Raw genomic sequence first — 20,145 nt, forward strand, 5'->3', positions numbered from 1 at the left:
TTCTCGAGGAAACGAAAGCTTAACAGAAGGGGAAAATCGCAAATTAGAGGGTCCTAGAGAAGGAATTCGGCTAAAATCTCGCCAGCTTCTTGTTGAGTAATGAGTCTCGTTCGTTTGCCCGTTTACAATCAAATTAGGCTACAATTTTGTCCAAATCCGGCAGTGCTTGAGCTATGTTGATTTCACATGTCTTATCTAATCCTGATCGAGATTCAGATTATTTGAGCCGAAAATCGTCTGTCAACAAGTAATCAAAAATAGAAAAACACGAAAAGGGGTGTAACACGAGGACTTCCCATGGGTTCACCCATCATAGTACTGGTGCATAAGTTCAGGTATGATCGCACCCGATATTGAGTGGAATGTTTATTCTTATATCCCTCGAGTACGTGTGGAGCGGGCGGCGATGGACAACACGCGGCACTGCTCTCGCCCAATCAGAACCATGAAGTTAAGCGTTCTGGCGCGATGGCAGAGCTAGGATGGGTGACCTCCCTTGGAAGTCCTCGTGCCGTGACCGTTTACGTAAATTATGGATAAAACAGTCAAAATAATTGTTTTTAATGAGTTAACCATCACCGCAGTAATATGCGTCATACCCTTCCGCACAGAACCGGCTCACGACGACAAAAATCGCTAAATGTTCCCAAAAAATAGAAAAAAAATAAGAAAAAGAAAATAGCGAATGTAAAGCTATTATTATGCCTGGGATACGATAAAATGGAACCGGAATCGAATTTAGAACTTCCTAAGCGGATTTCTTGAGGAAACGGAAGCTTAACAGAAACGAAAAATCACAAATTAGAGAGTCTTAGAGAAGGAATTCGGCTAAAATCTCGCCAGCTCATTGCGGAGTAATGAGTCTCGTTCGTTTGACCGTTAACAATCAAATTAGGCTACAATTTTGTCCAAATCCGACAGTGTCCGAGCTACGTTGATTTCACATTTCTTATCTGGTCTCGATCAAGATTCAGATGATTTGAGCCGAAAATCGTCTGTCAACAAGTAATCAAAAATAGAAAAACACAAAAAAGGGTGTAACACGAGGACTTCCCAGGGGGACACCCATCCTAATACTGCTCTCGCCCAAGCATGCTTAACTTCAGATTTCTGATGGGATCCAGTGCATTAGTGCTGGTATGATCGCTCCCGACATTGAGTGGGATGTTTATTCTTATATCCCTCGAGTACGTGTGGCGCGGGCGGCAATGGACAACACGCGGCACTGCTCTCGCCCAATCAGAACCATGAAGTTAAGCGTTCTGGCGCTATGGCAGAGCTAGGATGGGTGACCTCCCTGGAAGTCCTCGTGTCACGACCGTTTATGTAAATTATGGATAAAACAGTTGAAATAATTGTTTTTAACGAGTTAACCGTCTTCGGAGAAATATGCGTCATACCCTTCAGCACGAAACCTGCTCAAGACAACAAAAATCGCTAAATGTTCCCAGAAAATAGAAAAGAAAATAAGAAGAAGAAAATAGCGAATGTAAAGCTATTATTATGCCTGGAATACGATAAAATGGAACCGAAATCGAATTTCAGACTTCGTAAGCAGATTTCTAGAAGAAACGGAAGCTGAACAAAAGCGAAAAAAACGCAAATTAGAGGGTCTTGGAGAAGGAATTCGGCTAAAATCTCGCCAGCTCATTGCGGAGTAATGAGTCTCGTTCGTTTGCCCGTTTACAATCAAATTAGGCTTCAATTTTTTCCAAATCCGGCAGTGCCCAAGCTACGTTGATTTCACATGTCTTATCTGATCACGATCGTGATTCAGATGATTTGAGCCGAAAATCATCTGTCAACAAGTAATCAAAAATAGAAAAACACGAAAAGGGGTGCAACACGAGAACTTCCTAGAGGGTCACCCATCCTAGTACTGCTCTCGTCCAAGCACGCTTAACTTCGGAGTTCTGATGGGATCCGGTGCATTAGTGCTGGTATGATCGCACCCGACATTGAGTGGGATGTTTATTCTTATATCCCTCGAGTACGTGTGGAGCTGGCGGCGATGGACAACACGCGGCACTGCTCTCGCCCAATCAGAACCATGAATTTAAGCGTTCTGGCGCGATGACAGAGCTAGGATGGGTGACCTCCCTTGGAAGTCCTTGTTTCGCGACCGTTTACATAATTATAGCTAAAACAGTCGAAATAATTGTTTTCAATGAGTTAACCGTCTCCGGAGTCATCTGCGTCATACCCTTCTGCACCGAACCGGCTCACGACAACAAAAATCGCTAAATGTTCACAGAAAATAGAAAAAAAATAAGAAGAAGAAAATAGCGAATGTAAAGCTATTATTATACATGGGATACGATAAAATGGAACCGGAATCGAATTTTGGACTTCCTAAACGGATTTCTCGAGGAAACAGAAGCTTAACAGAAACGAAAAATCGCAAATTAGAGTGTCTTAGGGAAAGAATTCGGCTAAAATCTCGCCAGCTCATTGCGGAGTAATGAGTCTCGTTCGTTTGCCCGTTTACAATCAAATTAGCCTGCAATTTTGTCCAAATCCGGCAGTGTCCGAGCTACGTTGTTTTCACATGTCTTATCTGGTCCCGATCGAGATTCAGATGATTTGAGCCGAAAATCGTCTGTCAACAAGTAATCAAAAATAGAAAGGGGTGCAACACGAGGAATTCCAAGGGGTTCACCCATCCTAGTACTGCTCTTGACCAAGCACGCTTAACTTCAGAGTTTTGATGGGATTCGGTGCATAAGTGCAGGTATGATCACACCCGACATTGAGTGGGATGTTTATTCTTATATCCCTCGAGTACGTGCGGGCGGTGATAGAAAACACGCGGCTCTACTCTCGCCTAATCAGAACCATGAAGTTAAGCGTTCTGGCGCGATGGCAGAGCGAGGATGGGTGACCTCCCTGGCAGCCCACGTGTCGCGACCGTTTACGTAAATTATGGCTAAAACAATCGAAATAATTGTTTTTAATGAGTTAACCGTCTCCGGAGTAATTTGCGTTATACCATTCTGCACAGAACCGGCTCACGACAAAAAAAATTGCTAAATGTTCCCAGAAAAGAGAAAAAAAAATAAGAAGAAGAAAATAGTGAATGTAAAGATATTATTATGCGTGAGATACAATAAAATGGAACCGAAATAGAATTTCGAACTTCCTAAGCGGATTTCTCGAGGAAACGAAAGCTTAACAAAAGCGGAAAATCGCAAATTAGAGGGTCCTAGAGAAGGAATTCGGCTAAAATCTCGCCAGCTTCTTGTGGAGTAATGAGTCTTGTTCGTTTGCCCGTTTACAATCAAATTAGGCTACAATTTTGTCCAAATCCGGTAGTGCTTGAGCTACGTTGATTTCACATGTCTTATCTAATCCTAATCGAGATTCAGATTATTTAAGCCGAAAATCTTCTGTCAACAAGTAATCAAAAATAGAAAAACACGTAAAGGGGTGCAACACGAGGACTTTCCAGGGGATCACCCATCCTAGTGCTGCTCTCGGCAAAGCACGCTTAACTTCGGAGTTTTGATGGGATCCGGTGCATTAGTGCTGGTATGATCGCACCCGACATTGAGTGGGATTTTTATTCTTATATCCCTCGAGTACGTGTGGAGCAGGCGGCGATGGACAACACGCGGCACTGCTCTCGCCCAATCAGAACCATGAAGTTAAGCGTTCTGGCGCGATGGCAGAGCTAGGATGGGTGACCTCCCTGGTAAGTCCTCGTGTCACGACCGTATACGTAAATTATGGATAAAGCAGTTGAAATAATTTTTTTTAACGAGTTAGCCATCTCCGGAGTAATATGCGTCATACCCTTCCGCACGAAACCTGCTCAAGACAACAAAAATCGCTAAATGTTCCCAGAAAATAGAAAAAAATAAGAAAAAGCAAATAGCGAATGTAAAGCTATTATTATGCCTGAATACGATAAAATGGAACCGGAATCGAATTTCGGACTTCCTAAGCGGATTTTTCGAGGAAACGGAAGCTTAACAGAAGCGGAAAATCGCAAATTAGAGGGTCTTAGAGAAGGAATTCGGCTAAAATCTCGCCAGCTCATTGCGGAGTAATGAGTCACGTTCGTTTGCCCGTTTCAATCAAATTAGGTTTCAATTTTGTCCAAATCCGGCAGTGTCCGAGCTACGTTGCTTTCACATGTCTTATCTGGTCCCAATCGAGATTCAGATGATTTGAGTCGAAAATAGTCTGTCAACAAGTAATCAAAAATAGAAAAACACGAAAAGGGGTGCAACACGCACTGTAACGTCTCACTCATTTTTAAAATTCCACTGGACATTTTTTTTAAATAAAAGCTCGCATTTTCGAAATAACATTTAAAATAATCGTAATAATTTGACAGTAAAAAAATAACCAAACTCATCTACAATCATACGAAAACATAAACTAATAAAAATCTTAAAATCATCAACGTGTGAAAATATTCATTTCCTCCCAATCTCATAAATCGTAATGCGGAAAACATGTGGTCCTCGGGTCGTGTCATCGCACCAGGTCTGCCTACTCAGAGTTCGGCACCTATAGTCTCCTCAACATTTAGCTCACCTGCATCACACATGCCTAGTGAGTCTAAAGAATCAACACACCTATACCAGGAATAACAAGTACATATACATAGCACACAGCAGTGAAAAATATCATACTCAACATATCTTTCATGAACTTAAAAGCATAACATAAACGTGTATTGTAAAATCATAATGCCAACATACCTTTCATAAACTTTAAAACATGATATAAACATGTCGTATCAAATCATATCGTATTAAATCATGTCATCATAAACTTAAACATTTTCTTTTTAACTGAATTCAGTTTATTAGTTGTGACTTTCGTATCAGCTCTATCTTATCAGCTCTATCGATGGATCCATCTATAAAACCGTGGTACCCGGCGGCGGGGACATCAGCGACAGCATTACCCGTCCACTGAGCCTTGGCCTCAGCTCATCATATCTCATATCATGTCAATGGAAATACGATCGTCGGGCTCCCTCTGGGGCCTTCTCCCGTAAACGGGCTCCCTCTAGGGCCTTTTCCCTCACGATATCTCCAATCCTATCATCGTATACATATACATCGTCAGTCACAACCAACTCCCATCCTTCAAAAACATCATGATATTCACCACTTAATAAAAACATGCATATACGTAATTTTTCCTTTAAACCAAGAATGCAACGTATATTTTCATAAAATATTAAAAATCGTGATCATGATGCATAAAACTTTAAAATATAGTAAATTTGTGCTCATGGCGCTGCCAGGACCAACATCTAACCCCGGGTGCAAAATGACCATTTTGCCCCTAAAAACCCAAAAATTACCATTTTGCCCTTAGACGTATGACATTTTCTTAATTCCATTTAATCTAACATGTCCCAAATAATTATTTAAGCCTACAAAAATTTTCCCATATTTTTATTTGGCTTAAATCGATGAATTTTAAATTAATTTTTAAACATAACATATTAACGCGCTTTAATCCCGAATTAAACCAAACCTTAGCATAAAATTCCCAAATTAAAAACTTAGATTTCTTATAATAATTTGACTTTAAATATAATTTTTCATAATTTAATTAAGCTTAAATCTAGCGTTTCAATTAATTCTGTAATTAACGTTTCGTGTTGCGACTAAATCCCGGATAAATCCAAAACTCATTATTTTGATCCAAAGCTTACCAAATTCCTTAAAATATCCCAAAACATATTTAAAAGCATCCCTAGACGTAAACTCGAGCCCATTTTATAACTTAACCGAATTGTTTTAAAACTTGGACCGGTGTCCCGGTTTTAAGCCGAATCGACTCGAAACTTAACCGTATTTTTCCCAACTTTTTACCACACCTAATAAACACTTAAAAGGCCTTATAAACATCCAGACCCGTCGCTTAAACCATTCGATCAGGCCTTACAAGATGCTGGAAATCAGCCTCTTCCCCTTTCGCCTACCCTACTACACTACCTCCCTATTCTCGCGTCTTAGCCCAACACCGATGGAACCAGGCACGTATCAGCCTTTCCTAGACCACCATAGGGCTCCCCTGAACCTACTGCACCCACGCCATCAGCCTCATGCATCAGGCGTAGATCACCCTATCGCTACACTCCCCACAACACCAATCGAACCCAACTCGTCCAACTCTTCCCTTGCGGCTTCTAGGACAAGACCAGCAGCGTTCGTGCATTTCCAGACCATGGTTAAGACCCACCAGAGTCTATTCAAGGTCTAGAGTCGCCCTTGCACCACCAGACTTCACCTACCCACCGATCTAGACAAAGAAAACGAGAAACCCCAAGCCGCTACACATCTCGGCCTTCACTCCAAACCTACCGAACCTTACACCAGCCTCATGACTCCACTAACCTGCTCTAAACAGTCCCTTAGCATCAAAAAAACGGCAGCCTCCTTGCACAATTCAAGAAAATGTGAGACTTGAAACAAAAAGAATGCAATAAACACAAGAAAATCAAAGATCTTCCATAGACAAGCTTGGATCGATACTTTTCATGCATGAACACCAAACTCAGTATATAAAACGTGTATGATGCAGAAGAATGATATAGAGCGTGCCTGGTGAAAATATTTCGCAAGAAAACCGAAGAACGAGCGTCGGGAATCAAGTCGGAGAATTTTCTTACGCCTTGAATGGAAATGGCCGTGCTTTCAGCTGCTGGGATTTCTATGAAAATGTTGAGATGGGATTGAGGGTGTCGGCTGATTGGGAAGGGTAATGTTAGGTGTAGTGGGTCCTTAGGGATTTATTATGTAGTTAATTAAAATATAATAGGCCATAAGTTGTTAATTAAAGATTTAAAAAGGATTTTAAGCCCAACAAGCTTAAAAGTAGTCTCATTAAGTCCAAACACACTCCCGAAAAATATTTCGTGGTGTAAATTTTTTGAAAATATTAGCCGAACCCTCAAAAAATCCCCCGATTCGATAAAATTTGCTTACCGGGTAAAAATAAAATTCTGCGGATAAAAATACCAAATAAATCTCAATTCTTGAAAAATACCTTTAAAACATCTTATATTAATTAATAGAACTTAATCGTGTAATAAAAATAATTTTCTTGAAAATTCTCCGGTCTCTGATCCTCGTTCGAGAGCGAAATGCAACTTAAAAACCTTAATGCATGAACTTATAAAATGTATGGAATAAATTCTACCATGCATGAATTATGCATAAAATGCATAAAAATAATTAAACACAATTTAATAAAATAAAAATAAATTTTATGCTTTAAAAGAATTTAATGAAATACCAAAGAATTTAATAATTTGCATGCATGTGGTTTACGTGGACTTTCCGATTTTCGGGACGTTACAATCTTCCCCCCTTAAATTGAATTTCGTCCGCGAAATTCGCTTATCCTTGATAATCACAAAGTTTAGACTCTTAATTCTATAACCTCAATATTCCACGTTTCCGCTGCGCTACTGTGATAAAATAATAAATCTTAGGATGTACTTATGTCTCCTCAATCCTAATTATTTTGCCTATTGAAATCCTTATTTGCGAATTGCAACCTAGAACGACTTATTGCGACTTAGTTCTATTCTACTCATGCCTCAAATTCCGACTTTTCTCAAACTTCCCAATATTAGAAATGGCAGTTCGAATTTTATTTCGTCTTACTTTTCTTATACTATACCCGTAATGTTCATCAACTTATTACATTATCATTTATGCAACTTAAGAAATTTTAACACCAAGATTTTACTGATCGACTTATATCTTCGGTGATACACTTAAAAGTTAAACCTTATCTAAAGCCCATAATGATATTCGCCTAAGATCCTTGAATCGAATCTTTATCTTATAGCACCAAACTTACGTAACTTAATTATTTACAAGTACATCCCAAATATTAAATTGTTGCAAATCTTTAAATTCGAGTAGCGTTAATCCATAAAACTATCGAACTTCTACCTAATTAATAAAACACTTCTATCATCAATCACATGCTTAAACTATTTTCTTCCCAATTACAATTTAGTTGAGGCTTAAGGCCCTTGGACTTTCCTCGTTGAAATGAATGTTGCATTCTTACGTATTCTCAATGCTTCATACATACTAGCGTATAAAACTTATTAAGTCATCCCATGGGAGCCTTAGACTAACTCTAATAAATCAACTTCACTTATACTCCATAGAGTTCTAGAATCCCCATATCAAGCTTTTTAGATTTCTCACTCGATAAAAATCTTAATATTCATTAATTGATAACTTATGTTGAACACAACTAATTCTTTTTATTATTATTATTATTATTTTTTCACCCAAAATTTTCGTATGAACACGTATTCCATAAACTTAAAATTCAAGCTTACGCGACCCAAATAGTATTAGATAACATAATTCCAACACACATATTCACTTATTCTCAAGTTTCTTAATAACTTACCAAAAATTCCTCAAGACGAGGTGTGTACCTCAATTCTTACATGCATCTATCGAGTAACCTAACCATCAAACATACCCAACTTTCTAGAAAAATTAAATTCCAACAAAGATATAATTTTAACTCTTAAGATCATGATTAAAACTTATGCTACATCAAACCTTAAGTCCTCAAAAATAAGTTAACTTAATGTCTAATCTTGTAACTTGACTAAATGATCACTTTACCTTAAATTGTTATTACTCTAAATTCTTAATTTTTTTCCATTGTCTTATTCCATTAACATTTAGATTTTCAAGCCCAATATTGAATCATCCTACAATGCCCTTGATTGTCATTCCTTATTACATTATAACCCAGATTATAACCAAGTTCTAATTATCTCTTCAAGCTCAAATAACCGAAAAGTCTTATCATTTAAACCATTCAATTCTCACTTACTGCTAAACAAATCCCTAAATTTCTTAAAAATTTCAAAATTAGTTCTTACTTTCCTCGAATATTATCCGAATTTGTTCTTAATCTCGAGAATCCAAAAATTACCCATAAGTTCTTGGCGTTCCTAATCCCATTTTATAGGTTTCTCGTAACATAAAATTCAATAATCTTAACTTTATTAGACCCAAGATCAATTCTCATAACCTCGAAAATTACTGATTTTACCCAAGTGTTCCTCAAAAGTTCGAATTTTAATCCTCAAAATTTCAAAATTTACAATTTGGTCTTTAAAATTGTCAAAGATTACAATTTTGGCTTTATAACTCCTCGAAATTTGCATTTTTTTCCATAAAATTTTCGACTTGGCCTCATTAAACCTTAAAATTCTCAAAACTAAAAATTTAATCCCAAAGTTTGGTAAATTCGAAATAGTCCCTTAGAATTTTATTGTTGCACTCAGGTCCTCAATTATTGGCTATTACAATTAGGTCCTTTAAATTCTCAATCAATTCAATTAAATCCTTAGGTCCCATTAGGTAGAGCATGCATCCTAAATAAATTCTACGTTTTTATACTTACAAAGATCGTCGTAGTTTTCGAATCATTAATCCTTGTATGGATTCATCAAAAATTAATTCAACTAGCAACCACGAACTATCAATAATTTCTTAGAAATTCTACAAGTCCCAAAAGCATTCATAACTTTCAAGATTAACTTATTACCCCAAAGAGTAGAACATCAGTACTTCTAACCTAAAAATCGGTATAATCAAATCATTATCCACTTCTCCTAAAGACCAATATTCGAATTCTTAGACACGTCCAATTCCAAACGTAACCAACATGCAGTTTAATCTAGTTTTTAAAACAGTAAATCCTTAAATCATAAAAGCAGTTAAACATATACCATAAATCATCATAAAGCGTAAATCATGTTAACATGCAGGTGATATGAGTAAAACATTGAAAACATTGAAATCATAAAAGCTTCGAGACTTGAGGCTTGAAGACTGAGCTGCAGAAACTGGCGGTGGCACAACCCTATACATGGCCCTTCCTCTGATACCAACTGTAACGTCTCACTCATTTTTAAAATTCTACAGGACATTTTTTTTAAATAAAAGCTCGCATTTTCGAAATAACATTTAAAATAATCGTAATAATTTGACAGTAAAAAAATAACCAAACTCATCTACAATCATACGAAAACATAAACTAATAAAAATCTTAAAATCATCAACGTGTGAAAATATTCATTTCCTCTCAATCTCATAAATCGTAATGCGGAAAACATGTGGTCCTCGGGTCGTGTCATCGCACCAGGTCTGCCTACTCAGAGTTCGGCACCTATAGTCTCCTCAACATTTAGCTCACCTGCATCACACACGCCTAGTGAGTCTAAAGAATCAACACACCTATACCAGGAATAACAAGTACATATACATAGCACACAGTAGTGAAAAATAACATACTCAACATATCTTTCATGAACTTAAAAGCATAACATAAACGTGTATTGTAAAATCATAATGCCAACATACCTTTCATAAACTTTAAAACATGAATATAAACATGTCGTATCAAATCATATCGTAATAAATCATGTCATCATAAACTTAAACATTTTCTTTTTAACTGAATTCAGTTCATTAGTTGTGACTTTCGTATCAGCTCTATCGTATCAGCTCTATCGATGGATCCATCTATAAAACCGTGGTACCCGGCGGCGGGGACATCAGCGACAGCATTACCCGTCCACTGAGCCTTGGCCTCAGCTCATCATATCTCATATCATGTCAATGGAAATACGATCGTCGGGCTCCCTCTGGGGCCTTCTCCCGTAAACGGGCTCCCTCTAGGGCCTTTTCCCTCACGATATCTCCAATCCTATCATCGTATACATATACATCGTCAGTCACAACCAACTCCCATCCTTCAAAAACATCATGATATTCACCACTTAATAAAAACATGCATATACGTAATTTTTCCTTTAAACCAATCATGCAACGTATATTTTCATAAAATCTTAAAAATCGTGATCATGATGCATAAAACTTTAAAATATAGTAAATTTGTGCTCATGGCGCTGCCAGGACCAACATCTAACCCCGGGTGCAAAATGACCATTTTGCCCCTAGAAACCCAAAAATTACCATTTTGTCCTTAGACGTAAAATTTCACGTTTTTGACATTTTCTTAATTCCATTGACTCTAACATGTCTCAAATAATTATTTAAGCCTACAAAAATTTTCCCATATTTTTATTTGGCTTAAATCGATGAATTTTAAATTAATTTTTAAACATAACATATTAACGCGCTTTAATCCCGAATTAAACCAAACCTTAGCATAAAATTCCCAAATTAAAAACTTAGACTTCTTATAATTATTTGACTTTAAATATAATTTTTCATAATTTAATTAAGCTTAAATCTAGCGTTTCAATTAATTCTGTAATTAACGTTTCGTGTTGCGACTAAATCCCGGATAAATCTAAAACTCATTATTTTGATCCGAAGCTTACCAAATTCCTTAAAATATCCCAAAACATATTTAAAAGCATCCCTAGACGTAAACTCGAGCCCATTTTATAACTTAACTGAATTGTTTTAAAACTTGGACCGGTGTCCCGGTTTTAAGCCGAATCGACTCGAAACTTAACCGTATTTTTCCCAACTTTTTACCACACCTAATAAACACTTAAAAGGCCTTATAAACATCCAAACCCGTCGCTTAAACCATTCGATCAGGCCTTACAAGATGCTGGAAATCAGCCTCTTCCCCTTTCGCCTACCCTACTACACTACCTCCCTATTCTCGCGTCTTAGCCCAACACCGATGGAACCAGGCACGTCTCAGCCTTTCCTAGACCACCATAGGGCTCCCCTGAACCTACTGCACCCACGCCATCAGCCTCATGCATCAGGCGTAGATCACCCTATCGCTACACTCCCCACAACACCAATCGAACCCAACTCGTCCAACTCTTCCCTTGCGGCTTCTAGGACAAGACCAGCAGCGTTCGTGCATTTCCAGACCATGGTTCAGACCCACCAGAGTCTATTCAAGGTCTAGAGTCGCCCTTGCACCACCAGACTTCACCTACCCACCGATCTAGACAAAGAAAACGAGAAACCCCAAGCCGCTACACATCTCGGCCTTCACTCCAAACCTACCGAACCTTACACCAGCCTCATGACTCCACTAACCTGCTCTAAACAGTCCCTTAGCATCAACAAAACGGCAGCCTCCTTGCACAATTCAAGAAAATGTGAGACTTGAAACAAAAAGAATGCAATAAACACAAGAAAATCAAAGATCTTCCATAGACAAGCTTGGATCGAAACTTTTCATGCATGAACACCAAACTCAGTATATAAAACGTGTATGATGCAGAAGAATGATATAGAGCGTGCCTGGTGAAAATATTTCGCAAGAAAACCGAAGAACGAGCGTCGGGAATCAAGTCGGAGAATTTTCTTACGCCTTGAATGGAAATGGCCGTGCTTTCAGCTGCTGGGATTTCTATGAAAATGTTGAGATGGGATTGAGGGTGTCGGCTGATTGGGGAGGGTAATGTTAGGTGTAGTGGGTCCTTAGGGATTTATTATGTAGTTAATTAAAACATAATAGGCCATAAGTTGTTAATTAAAGATTTAAAAAGGATTTTAAGCCCAAAAAGCTTAAAAGTAGTCTCATTAAGTCCAAACACACTCCCGAAAAATATTTCGTGGTGTAAAGTTTTTGAAAATATATAGCCGAACCCTCAAAAAATCCCCCGATTCGATAAAATTTGCTTACCGGGTAAAAATAAAATTCTGTGGATAAAAATACCAAATAAATCTCAATTCTTAAAAAATACCTTTAAAACATCTTATATTAATTAATAGAACTTAATCGTATAGTAAAAATAATTTTCTTGAAAATTCTCCGGTCTCTGATCCTCGTTCGAGAGCGAAATGCAACTTAAAAACCTTAATGCATGAACTTATAAAATGTATGGAATAAATTCTACCATGCATGAATTATGCATAAAATGCATAAAAATAATTAAACACAATTTAATAAAATAAAAATACATTTTATGCTTTAAAAGAATTTAATGAAATACCAAAGAATTTAATAATTTGCATGCATGTGGTTTACGTGGACTTTCCGATTTTCGGGACGTTACAATCTTCCCCTCTTAAATTGAATTTCGTCCGCGAAATTCGCTTATCCTTGATAATCCCAAAGTTTAGACTCTTAATTCTAGAATCTCAATATTCCACGTTTCCGCTGCGCTACTGTAATAAAATAATAAATCTTATGATGTACTTATGTCTCCTCAATCCTAATTATTTTGCCTATTGAAATCCTTATTTGCGAATTGCAACCTAGAACGACTTATTGCGACTTAGTTCTATTCTACTCATGCCTCAAATTCCGACTTTTCTCAAACTTCCCAATATTAGAAATGGCAGTTCGAATTTTATTGCGTCTTACTTTTCTTATACTATACCCGTAATGTTCATCAACTTATTACATTATCATTTATGCAACTTAAGAAATCTTAACACCAAGATTTTACTGATCGACTTATATCTTCGGTGATACACTTAAAAGTTAAACCTTATCTCAAACCCATAATGATATTCGCCTAAGATCCTTGAATCGAATCTTTATCTTATAGCACCAAACTTACGTAACTTAATTATTTACAAGTACATCCCAAATATTAAATTGTTGCAAATCTTTAAATTCGAGTAGCGTTAATCCATAAAACTATCGAACTTCTACCTAATTAATAAAACACTTCTATCATCAATCACATGCTTAAACTATTTTCTTCCCAATTACAATTTAGTTGAGGCTTAAGGCCCTTGGACTTTCCTCGTTGAAATGAATGTTGCATTCTTATGTATTCTCAATGCTTCATACATACTAGCGTATAAAACTTATTAAGTCATCCCATGGGAGCCTTAGACTAACTCTAATAAATCAACTTCACTTATACTCCATAGAGTTCTAGAATCCCCATATCAAGCTTTTTAGATTTCTCACTCTATAAAAATCTTAATATTCATTAATTGATAACTTATGTTGAACACAACTAATTCTTTTTTATTATTATTATTATTATTTTTTCACCCAAAATTTCCGTATGAACACGTATTCCATAAACTTAAAATTCAAGCTTACGCGACCCAAATAGTATTAGATAACATAATTCCAACACACATATTCACTTATTCTCAAGTTTCTTAATAACTTACCAAAAATTCCTCAAGACGAGGTGTCTACCTCAATTCTTACATGCATCTATCGAGTAACCTAACCATCAAACATACCCAACTTTCTAGAAAAATTTAAATTCCAACAAAGATATAATTTTAACTCTTAAGATCATGATTAAAACTTATGCTACATCAAACCTTAAGTCCTCAAAAATAAGTTAACTTAATGTCTAATCTTGTAACTTGACTAAATGATCACTTTACCTTAAATTGTTATCACTCTAAATTCTTAATTTTTTTCCATTGTCTTATTCCAATTAACATTTAGATTTTCAAGCCCAATATTGAATCATCCTACAATGCCCTTGATTGTCATTCCTTATTACATTATAACCCAGATTTTAACCAAGTTCTAATTATCTCTTCAAGCTCAAATAACCGAAAAGTCTTATCATTTAAACCATTCAATTCTCACTTACTGCTAAACAAATCCCTAAATTTCTTAAAAATTTCAAAATTAGTTCTTACTTTCCTCGAATATTATCCGAATTTGTTCTTAATCTCGAGAATCCAAAAATTACCCATAAGTTCTTGGCGTTCCTAATCCCATTTTATAGGTTTCTCGTAACATAAAATTCAATAATCTTAACTTTATTAGACCCAAGATCAATTCTCATAACCTGGAAAATTACTGATTTTACCCAAGTGTTCCTCAAAAGTTCGAATTTTAATCCTCAAAATTTCAAAATTTACAATTTGGTCCTTAAAATTGTCAAAGATTACAATTTTGGCTTTATAACTCCTCGAAATTTGCATTTTTTTTCCATAAAATTTTCGACTTGGCCTCATTAAACCTTAAAATTCTCAAAACTAAAAATTTAGTCCCAAAGTTTGGTAAATTCGAAATAGTCCCTTAGAATTTTATTGTTGCACTCAGGTCCTCAATTATTGGTTATTACAATTAGGTCCTTTAAATTCTCAATCAATTCAATTAAATCCTTAGGTCCCATTAGGTAGAGCATGCATCCTAAATAAATTCAACGTTTTTATACTTACAAAGATCGTCATAGTTTTCGAATCATTAATCCTTGTATGGATTCATCAAAAATTAATTCAACTAGCAACCACGAACTATCAATAATTTCTAAGAAATTCTACAAGTCCCAAAAGCATTCATAACTTTCAAGATTAACTTATTACTCCAAAGAGTAGAACATCAGTACTTCTAACCTAAAAATCGGTATAATCAAATCATTATCCACTTCTCCTAAAGACCAATATTCGAATTCTTAGACACGTCCAATTCCAAACGTAACCAACATGCAATTTAATCTAGTTTTTAAAACAGTAAATCCTTAAATCATAAAAGCAATTAAACATATACAATAAATCATCATAAAGCGTAAATCATGTTAACATGCAGGTGATATGAGTAAAACATTGAAATCATAAAAGCTTACAGACTTGAGGCTTGAAGACTGAGCTGCAGAAACTGGCGGTGGCACAACCCTATACATGGCCCTTGCTCTGATACCAACTGTAACGTCTCACTCATTTTTAAAATTCTACAGGACATTTTTTTTAAATAAAAGCTCGCATTTTCGAAATAACATTTAAAATAATCGTAATAATTTGACAGTAAAAAAATAACAAAACTCATCTACAATCATACGAAAACATAAACTAATAAAAATCTTAAAATCATCAACGTGTGAAAATATTCATTTCCTCTCAATCTCATAAATCGTAATGCGGAAAACATGTGGTCCTCGGGTCGTGTCATCGCACCAGGTCTGCCTACTCAGAGTTTGGCACCTATAGTCTCCTCAACATTTAGCTCACCTGCATCACACACGCCTAGTGAGTCTAAAGAATCAACACACCTATACCAGGAATAACAAGTACATATACATAGCACACAGCAGTGAAAAATATCATACTCAACATATCTTTCATGAACTTAAAAGCATAACATAAACGTGTATTGTAAAATCATAATGCCAACATACCTTTCATAAACTTTAAAACATGAATATAAACATGTCGTATCAAATCATATCGTATTAAATCATGTCATCATAAACTTAAACATTTTCTTTTTAACTGAATTCAGTTCATTAATTGTGACTTCCGTATCAGCTCTATCGTATCAGCTCTATCGTATCATGATATTCACCACTTAATAAAAACATGCATATACGTAATTTTTCCTTTAAACCAAGCATGCAACGTATATTTTCATAAAATCTTAAAAATCGTGATCATGATGTATAAAACTTTAAAATATAGTAAATTTGTGCTCATGGCGCTGCCAGGACCAACATCTAACCCCGGGTGCAAAATGACCATTTTGCCCCTGGAAACCCAAAAATTACCATTTTGCCCTTAGACGTAAAATTTCACGTTTTTGACATTTTCTTAATTCCATTGACTCTAACATGTCCCAAATAATTATTTAAGCCTACAAAAATTTTCCCATATTTTTATTTGGCTTAAATCGATGAATTTTAAATTAATTTTTAAACATAACATATTAACGCGCTTTAATCCCGAATTAAACCAAACCTTAGCATAAAATTCCCAAATTAAAAACTTAGACTTCTTATAATTATTTGACTTTAAATATAATTTTTCATAATTTAATTAAGCTTAAATCTAGCGTTTCAATTAATTCTGTAATTAACGTTTCGTGTTGCGACTAAATCCCGGATAAATCCAAAACTCATTATTTTGATCCGAAGCTTACCAAATTCCTTAAAATATCCCAAAACATATTTAAAAGCATCCCTAAACGTAAACTCGAGCCCATTTTATAACTTAACTGAATTGTTTTAAAACTTGGACCGGTGTCCCGGTTTTAAGCCGAATCGACTCGAAACTTAACCGTATTTTTCCCAACATTTTACCACACCTAATAAACACTTAAAAGGCCTTATAAACATCAAGACCCGTCGCTTAAACCATTCGATCAGGCCTTACAAGATGCTGGAAATCAGCCTCTTCCCCTTTCGCCTACCCTACTACACTACCTCCCTATTCTCGCGTCTTAGCCCAACACCGATGGAACCAGGCACGTCTCAGCCTTTCCTAGACCACCATAGGGCTCCCCTGAACCTACTGCACCCACGCCATCAGCCTCATGCATCAGGCGTAGATCACCCTATCGCTACACTCCCCACAACACCAATCGAACCCAACTCGTCCAACTCTTCCCTTGCGGATTCTAGGACAAGACCAGCAGCGTTCGTGCATTTCTAGACCATGGTTCAGACCCACCAGAGTCTATTCAAGGTCTAGAGTCGCCCTTGCACCACCAGACTTCACCTACCCACCGATCTAGACAAAGAAAACGAGAAACCCCAAGCCGCTACACATCTCGGCCTTCACTCCAAACCTACCGAACCTTACACCAGCCTCATGACTCCACTAACCTGCTCTAAACAGTCCCTTAGCATCAACAAAACGGCAGCCTCCTTGCACAATTCAAGAAAATGTGAGACTTGAAACAAAAAGAATGCAATAAACACAAGAAAATCAAAGATCTTCCATAGACAAGCTTGGATCGAAACTTTTCATGCATGAACACCAAACTCAGTATATAAAACGTGTATGATGCAGAAGAATGATATAGAGCGTGCCTGGTGAAAATATTTCGCTAGAAAACCGAAGAACGAGCGTCGGAAATCAAGTCGGAGAATTTTATTACGCCTTGAATGGAAATGGCCGTGCTTTCAGCTGCTGGGATGTCTATGAAAATGTTGAGATGGGAGTGAGGGTGTCGGATGATTGGGGAGGGTAATGTTAGGTGTAGTAGGTCCATAGGGATTTATTAGGTAGTTAATTAAAATATAATAGGCCATAAGTTTCTAATTAAAGATTTAAAAAGGATTTTAAGCCCAACAAGCTTAAAAGTAGTCTCATTAAGTCCAAACACACTCCCGAAAAATATTTCGTGATGAAAAGTTTTTGAAAATATTAGCCGAACCCTCAAAAAGTCCCCTGATTCGATATAATTTGCTTACCGGGTAAAAATAAAATTCTGCAGATAAAAATACCCAATAAATCTCAATTCTTGAAAAACACCTTTAAAACATCTTGTATTAATTAATAGAACTTAATCGTGTAATAAAAATAATTTTCTTGAAAATTCTCCGGTCTCTGATCCTCGTTCAAGAGCGAAATGCAACTTAAAAACCTTAATGCATGAACTTATAAAATGTATGGAATAAATTCTACCATGCATGAATTATGCATAAAATGCATAAAAATAATTAAACACAATTTAATAAAATAAAAATACATTTTATGCTTTAAAATAATTTAATGAAATACCAAAGAATTTAATAATTTGCATGCATGTGGTTTATGTGGACTTTTCGATTTTCGGGACGTTACACGCGGCACTGCTCTCGCCCAATCAGAACCAAGAAGTTAACCGTTCTGGCGCGATGCCAGAGCTAGGATGGGTGACCTCCCTGGAAAGTACTCGTGTCGCGACCGTTTACGTAAATTATAGCTAAAACTGTTGAAATAATTGTTTTTAATAAGTTAACCATCTCCGGAGTAATCTGCGTCATACCCTTCCGCACAGAACCGGCTCACGACAACAAAAATCGCTAAATGATCCCAGAAAATTGAAAAAAAAATAAGAAAAGAAAATAACGAATGTAAAGCTATTATTATGCCTAGGATACGATAAAATGGAACCGGAATCGAATTTTGGACTTCCTAAACGGATTTCTCGAGGAAACGAAAGCTTAACAGAAGTTGAAAATCGCAAATTAGAGGGTCTTAAAGAAGGAATTCGGCTAAAATCTCGCCAGCTCATTGCAGAGTAATCAGTCTCGTTCATTTGCCCGTTTACAATCAAATTAGGCTACAATTTTGTCCAAATCCGGCAGTGCCCGAGCTACGTTGATTTCACATGTCTTATCTGGTCCCGATCGAGATTCAGATGATTTGAGCCGAAAATCGTCTGTCAACAAGTAATCAAAAATAGAAAAACACAAAAAAGGGTGCAACACGAGGATTTCCCAGGGGGTCACCCGTCCTAGTACTGCTCGCCCAAGCACGCTTAACTTCCGAGTTCTGATGGTATCCGGTGCATTAGTGCTGGTATGATCCCACCCAACATTGAGTGGGATGTTTATTCTTATATCCCTCGAGTACGTGTGGCGCGGGTGGCGATGGACAACAAATAAATCCTTATATTATTTCGAAAATTTTGATTCAGCCCTTAAACGTTCGTAAATTGCCCTTAGGTCCCCAATCTTTTGAAATATTGCATTTTGGTCCCTTAAATTTCGATACTTGCATGTTGATTTTATACGTCGGGACGTAAATTTTATCGGTGTGGGTTTTTCAATAAAAAAATACGAACTTTTTGGCAACCCCGCTATTTAATTCCCAAACTATTTTTACCAAAACTTTACTAACATTTTATTTAATTCTAATTAAAGACTAATTGGCTTAATTAGGGGCTTAATAGGCCTAAAGCCTTGTTAGTGTTTAATTAAGTATATAATATGTAAACCTTTCCCATAAACCTACGATTATTTCAAAAGCACACAGCCACAATTCTGAAAATACCTAGATTACACGGCACACACATTCTTAAAAATTGAGGCAAACTTTCGAGCGTTGCCAAGGGAAAGTCTTAGCCAAGGTTCTTGCTCCGTTCTTCGTCATCGTCAATGGTTTTTCGTGCGTAAATTACGCATAGGCTCACATATTCTTCCCTTCAAACCATCATCACATCATATTATATTTTTATGCATGAAAATTTTGGGAAACAAGTGACACTTTGAATTATTTTCGTTTTTATGCAATCCATGAAATTCCAAGCATGATTTTGATTCAAACTTTTGTCCTTTACATGTATATACGAGCTGCCACGATATAGGTTATGTTTAGGCATGATTTTACACGGGATTTAGAGTCCTAGATAATCACCTTAACACCACACACGAAATAGAACACAAGCTGTGCAGCAACCTTCTGTCATGGAGCAAAGGGGTTCGGTTTTATTGTTGCAGGGGCTAGGGCTTGGTTGGCTGGTTCCACGGGTTAACCAAGGTCGTGG

At 36.6% G+C, this 20,145-nt stretch overlaps 3 non-coding genes and 2 pseudogenes across 3 annotated transcripts; all 5 read right to left on the reverse strand.

Moving 5' to 3' along the window:
- Window positions 1-1,032: 1,032 nt before the first annotated feature.
- LOC142509814 (5S ribosomal RNA) lies at window positions 1,033-1,151 on the reverse strand. The gene has a single exon (XR_012807964.1). It is a non-coding gene; the product is annotated as a 5S ribosomal RNA (ribosomal RNA).
- A 684-nt stretch (window positions 1,152-1,835) lies between these two features.
- Window positions 1,836-1,954, reverse strand: LOC142510759 (5S ribosomal RNA). The gene has a single exon (XR_012808677.1). It is a non-coding gene; the product is annotated as a 5S ribosomal RNA (ribosomal RNA).
- Window positions 1,955-2,626: 672 nt separating this feature from the next.
- Window positions 2,627-2,745, reverse strand: LOC142511841 (5S ribosomal RNA; annotated as a pseudogene).
- Window positions 2,746-3,423: 678 nt separating this feature from the next.
- Window positions 3,424-3,542, reverse strand: LOC142510753 (5S ribosomal RNA; annotated as a pseudogene).
- A 15,533-nt stretch (window positions 3,543-19,075) lies between these two features.
- On the reverse strand, window positions 19,076-19,192 carry LOC142510303 (5S ribosomal RNA). Its single transcript, XR_012808425.1, has one exon. It is a non-coding gene; the product is annotated as a 5S ribosomal RNA (ribosomal RNA).
- Between the last annotated feature and the right edge of the window lie 953 nt (window positions 19,193-20,145).

Source organism: Primulina tabacum, chromosome 10 (genome assembly GCF_025594145.1).
Source record: "Primulina tabacum isolate GXHZ01 chromosome 10, ASM2559414v2, whole genome shotgun sequence".
NCBI classification, from domain to species: domain Eukaryota; kingdom Viridiplantae; phylum Streptophyta; class Magnoliopsida; order Lamiales; family Gesneriaceae; genus Primulina; species Primulina tabacum.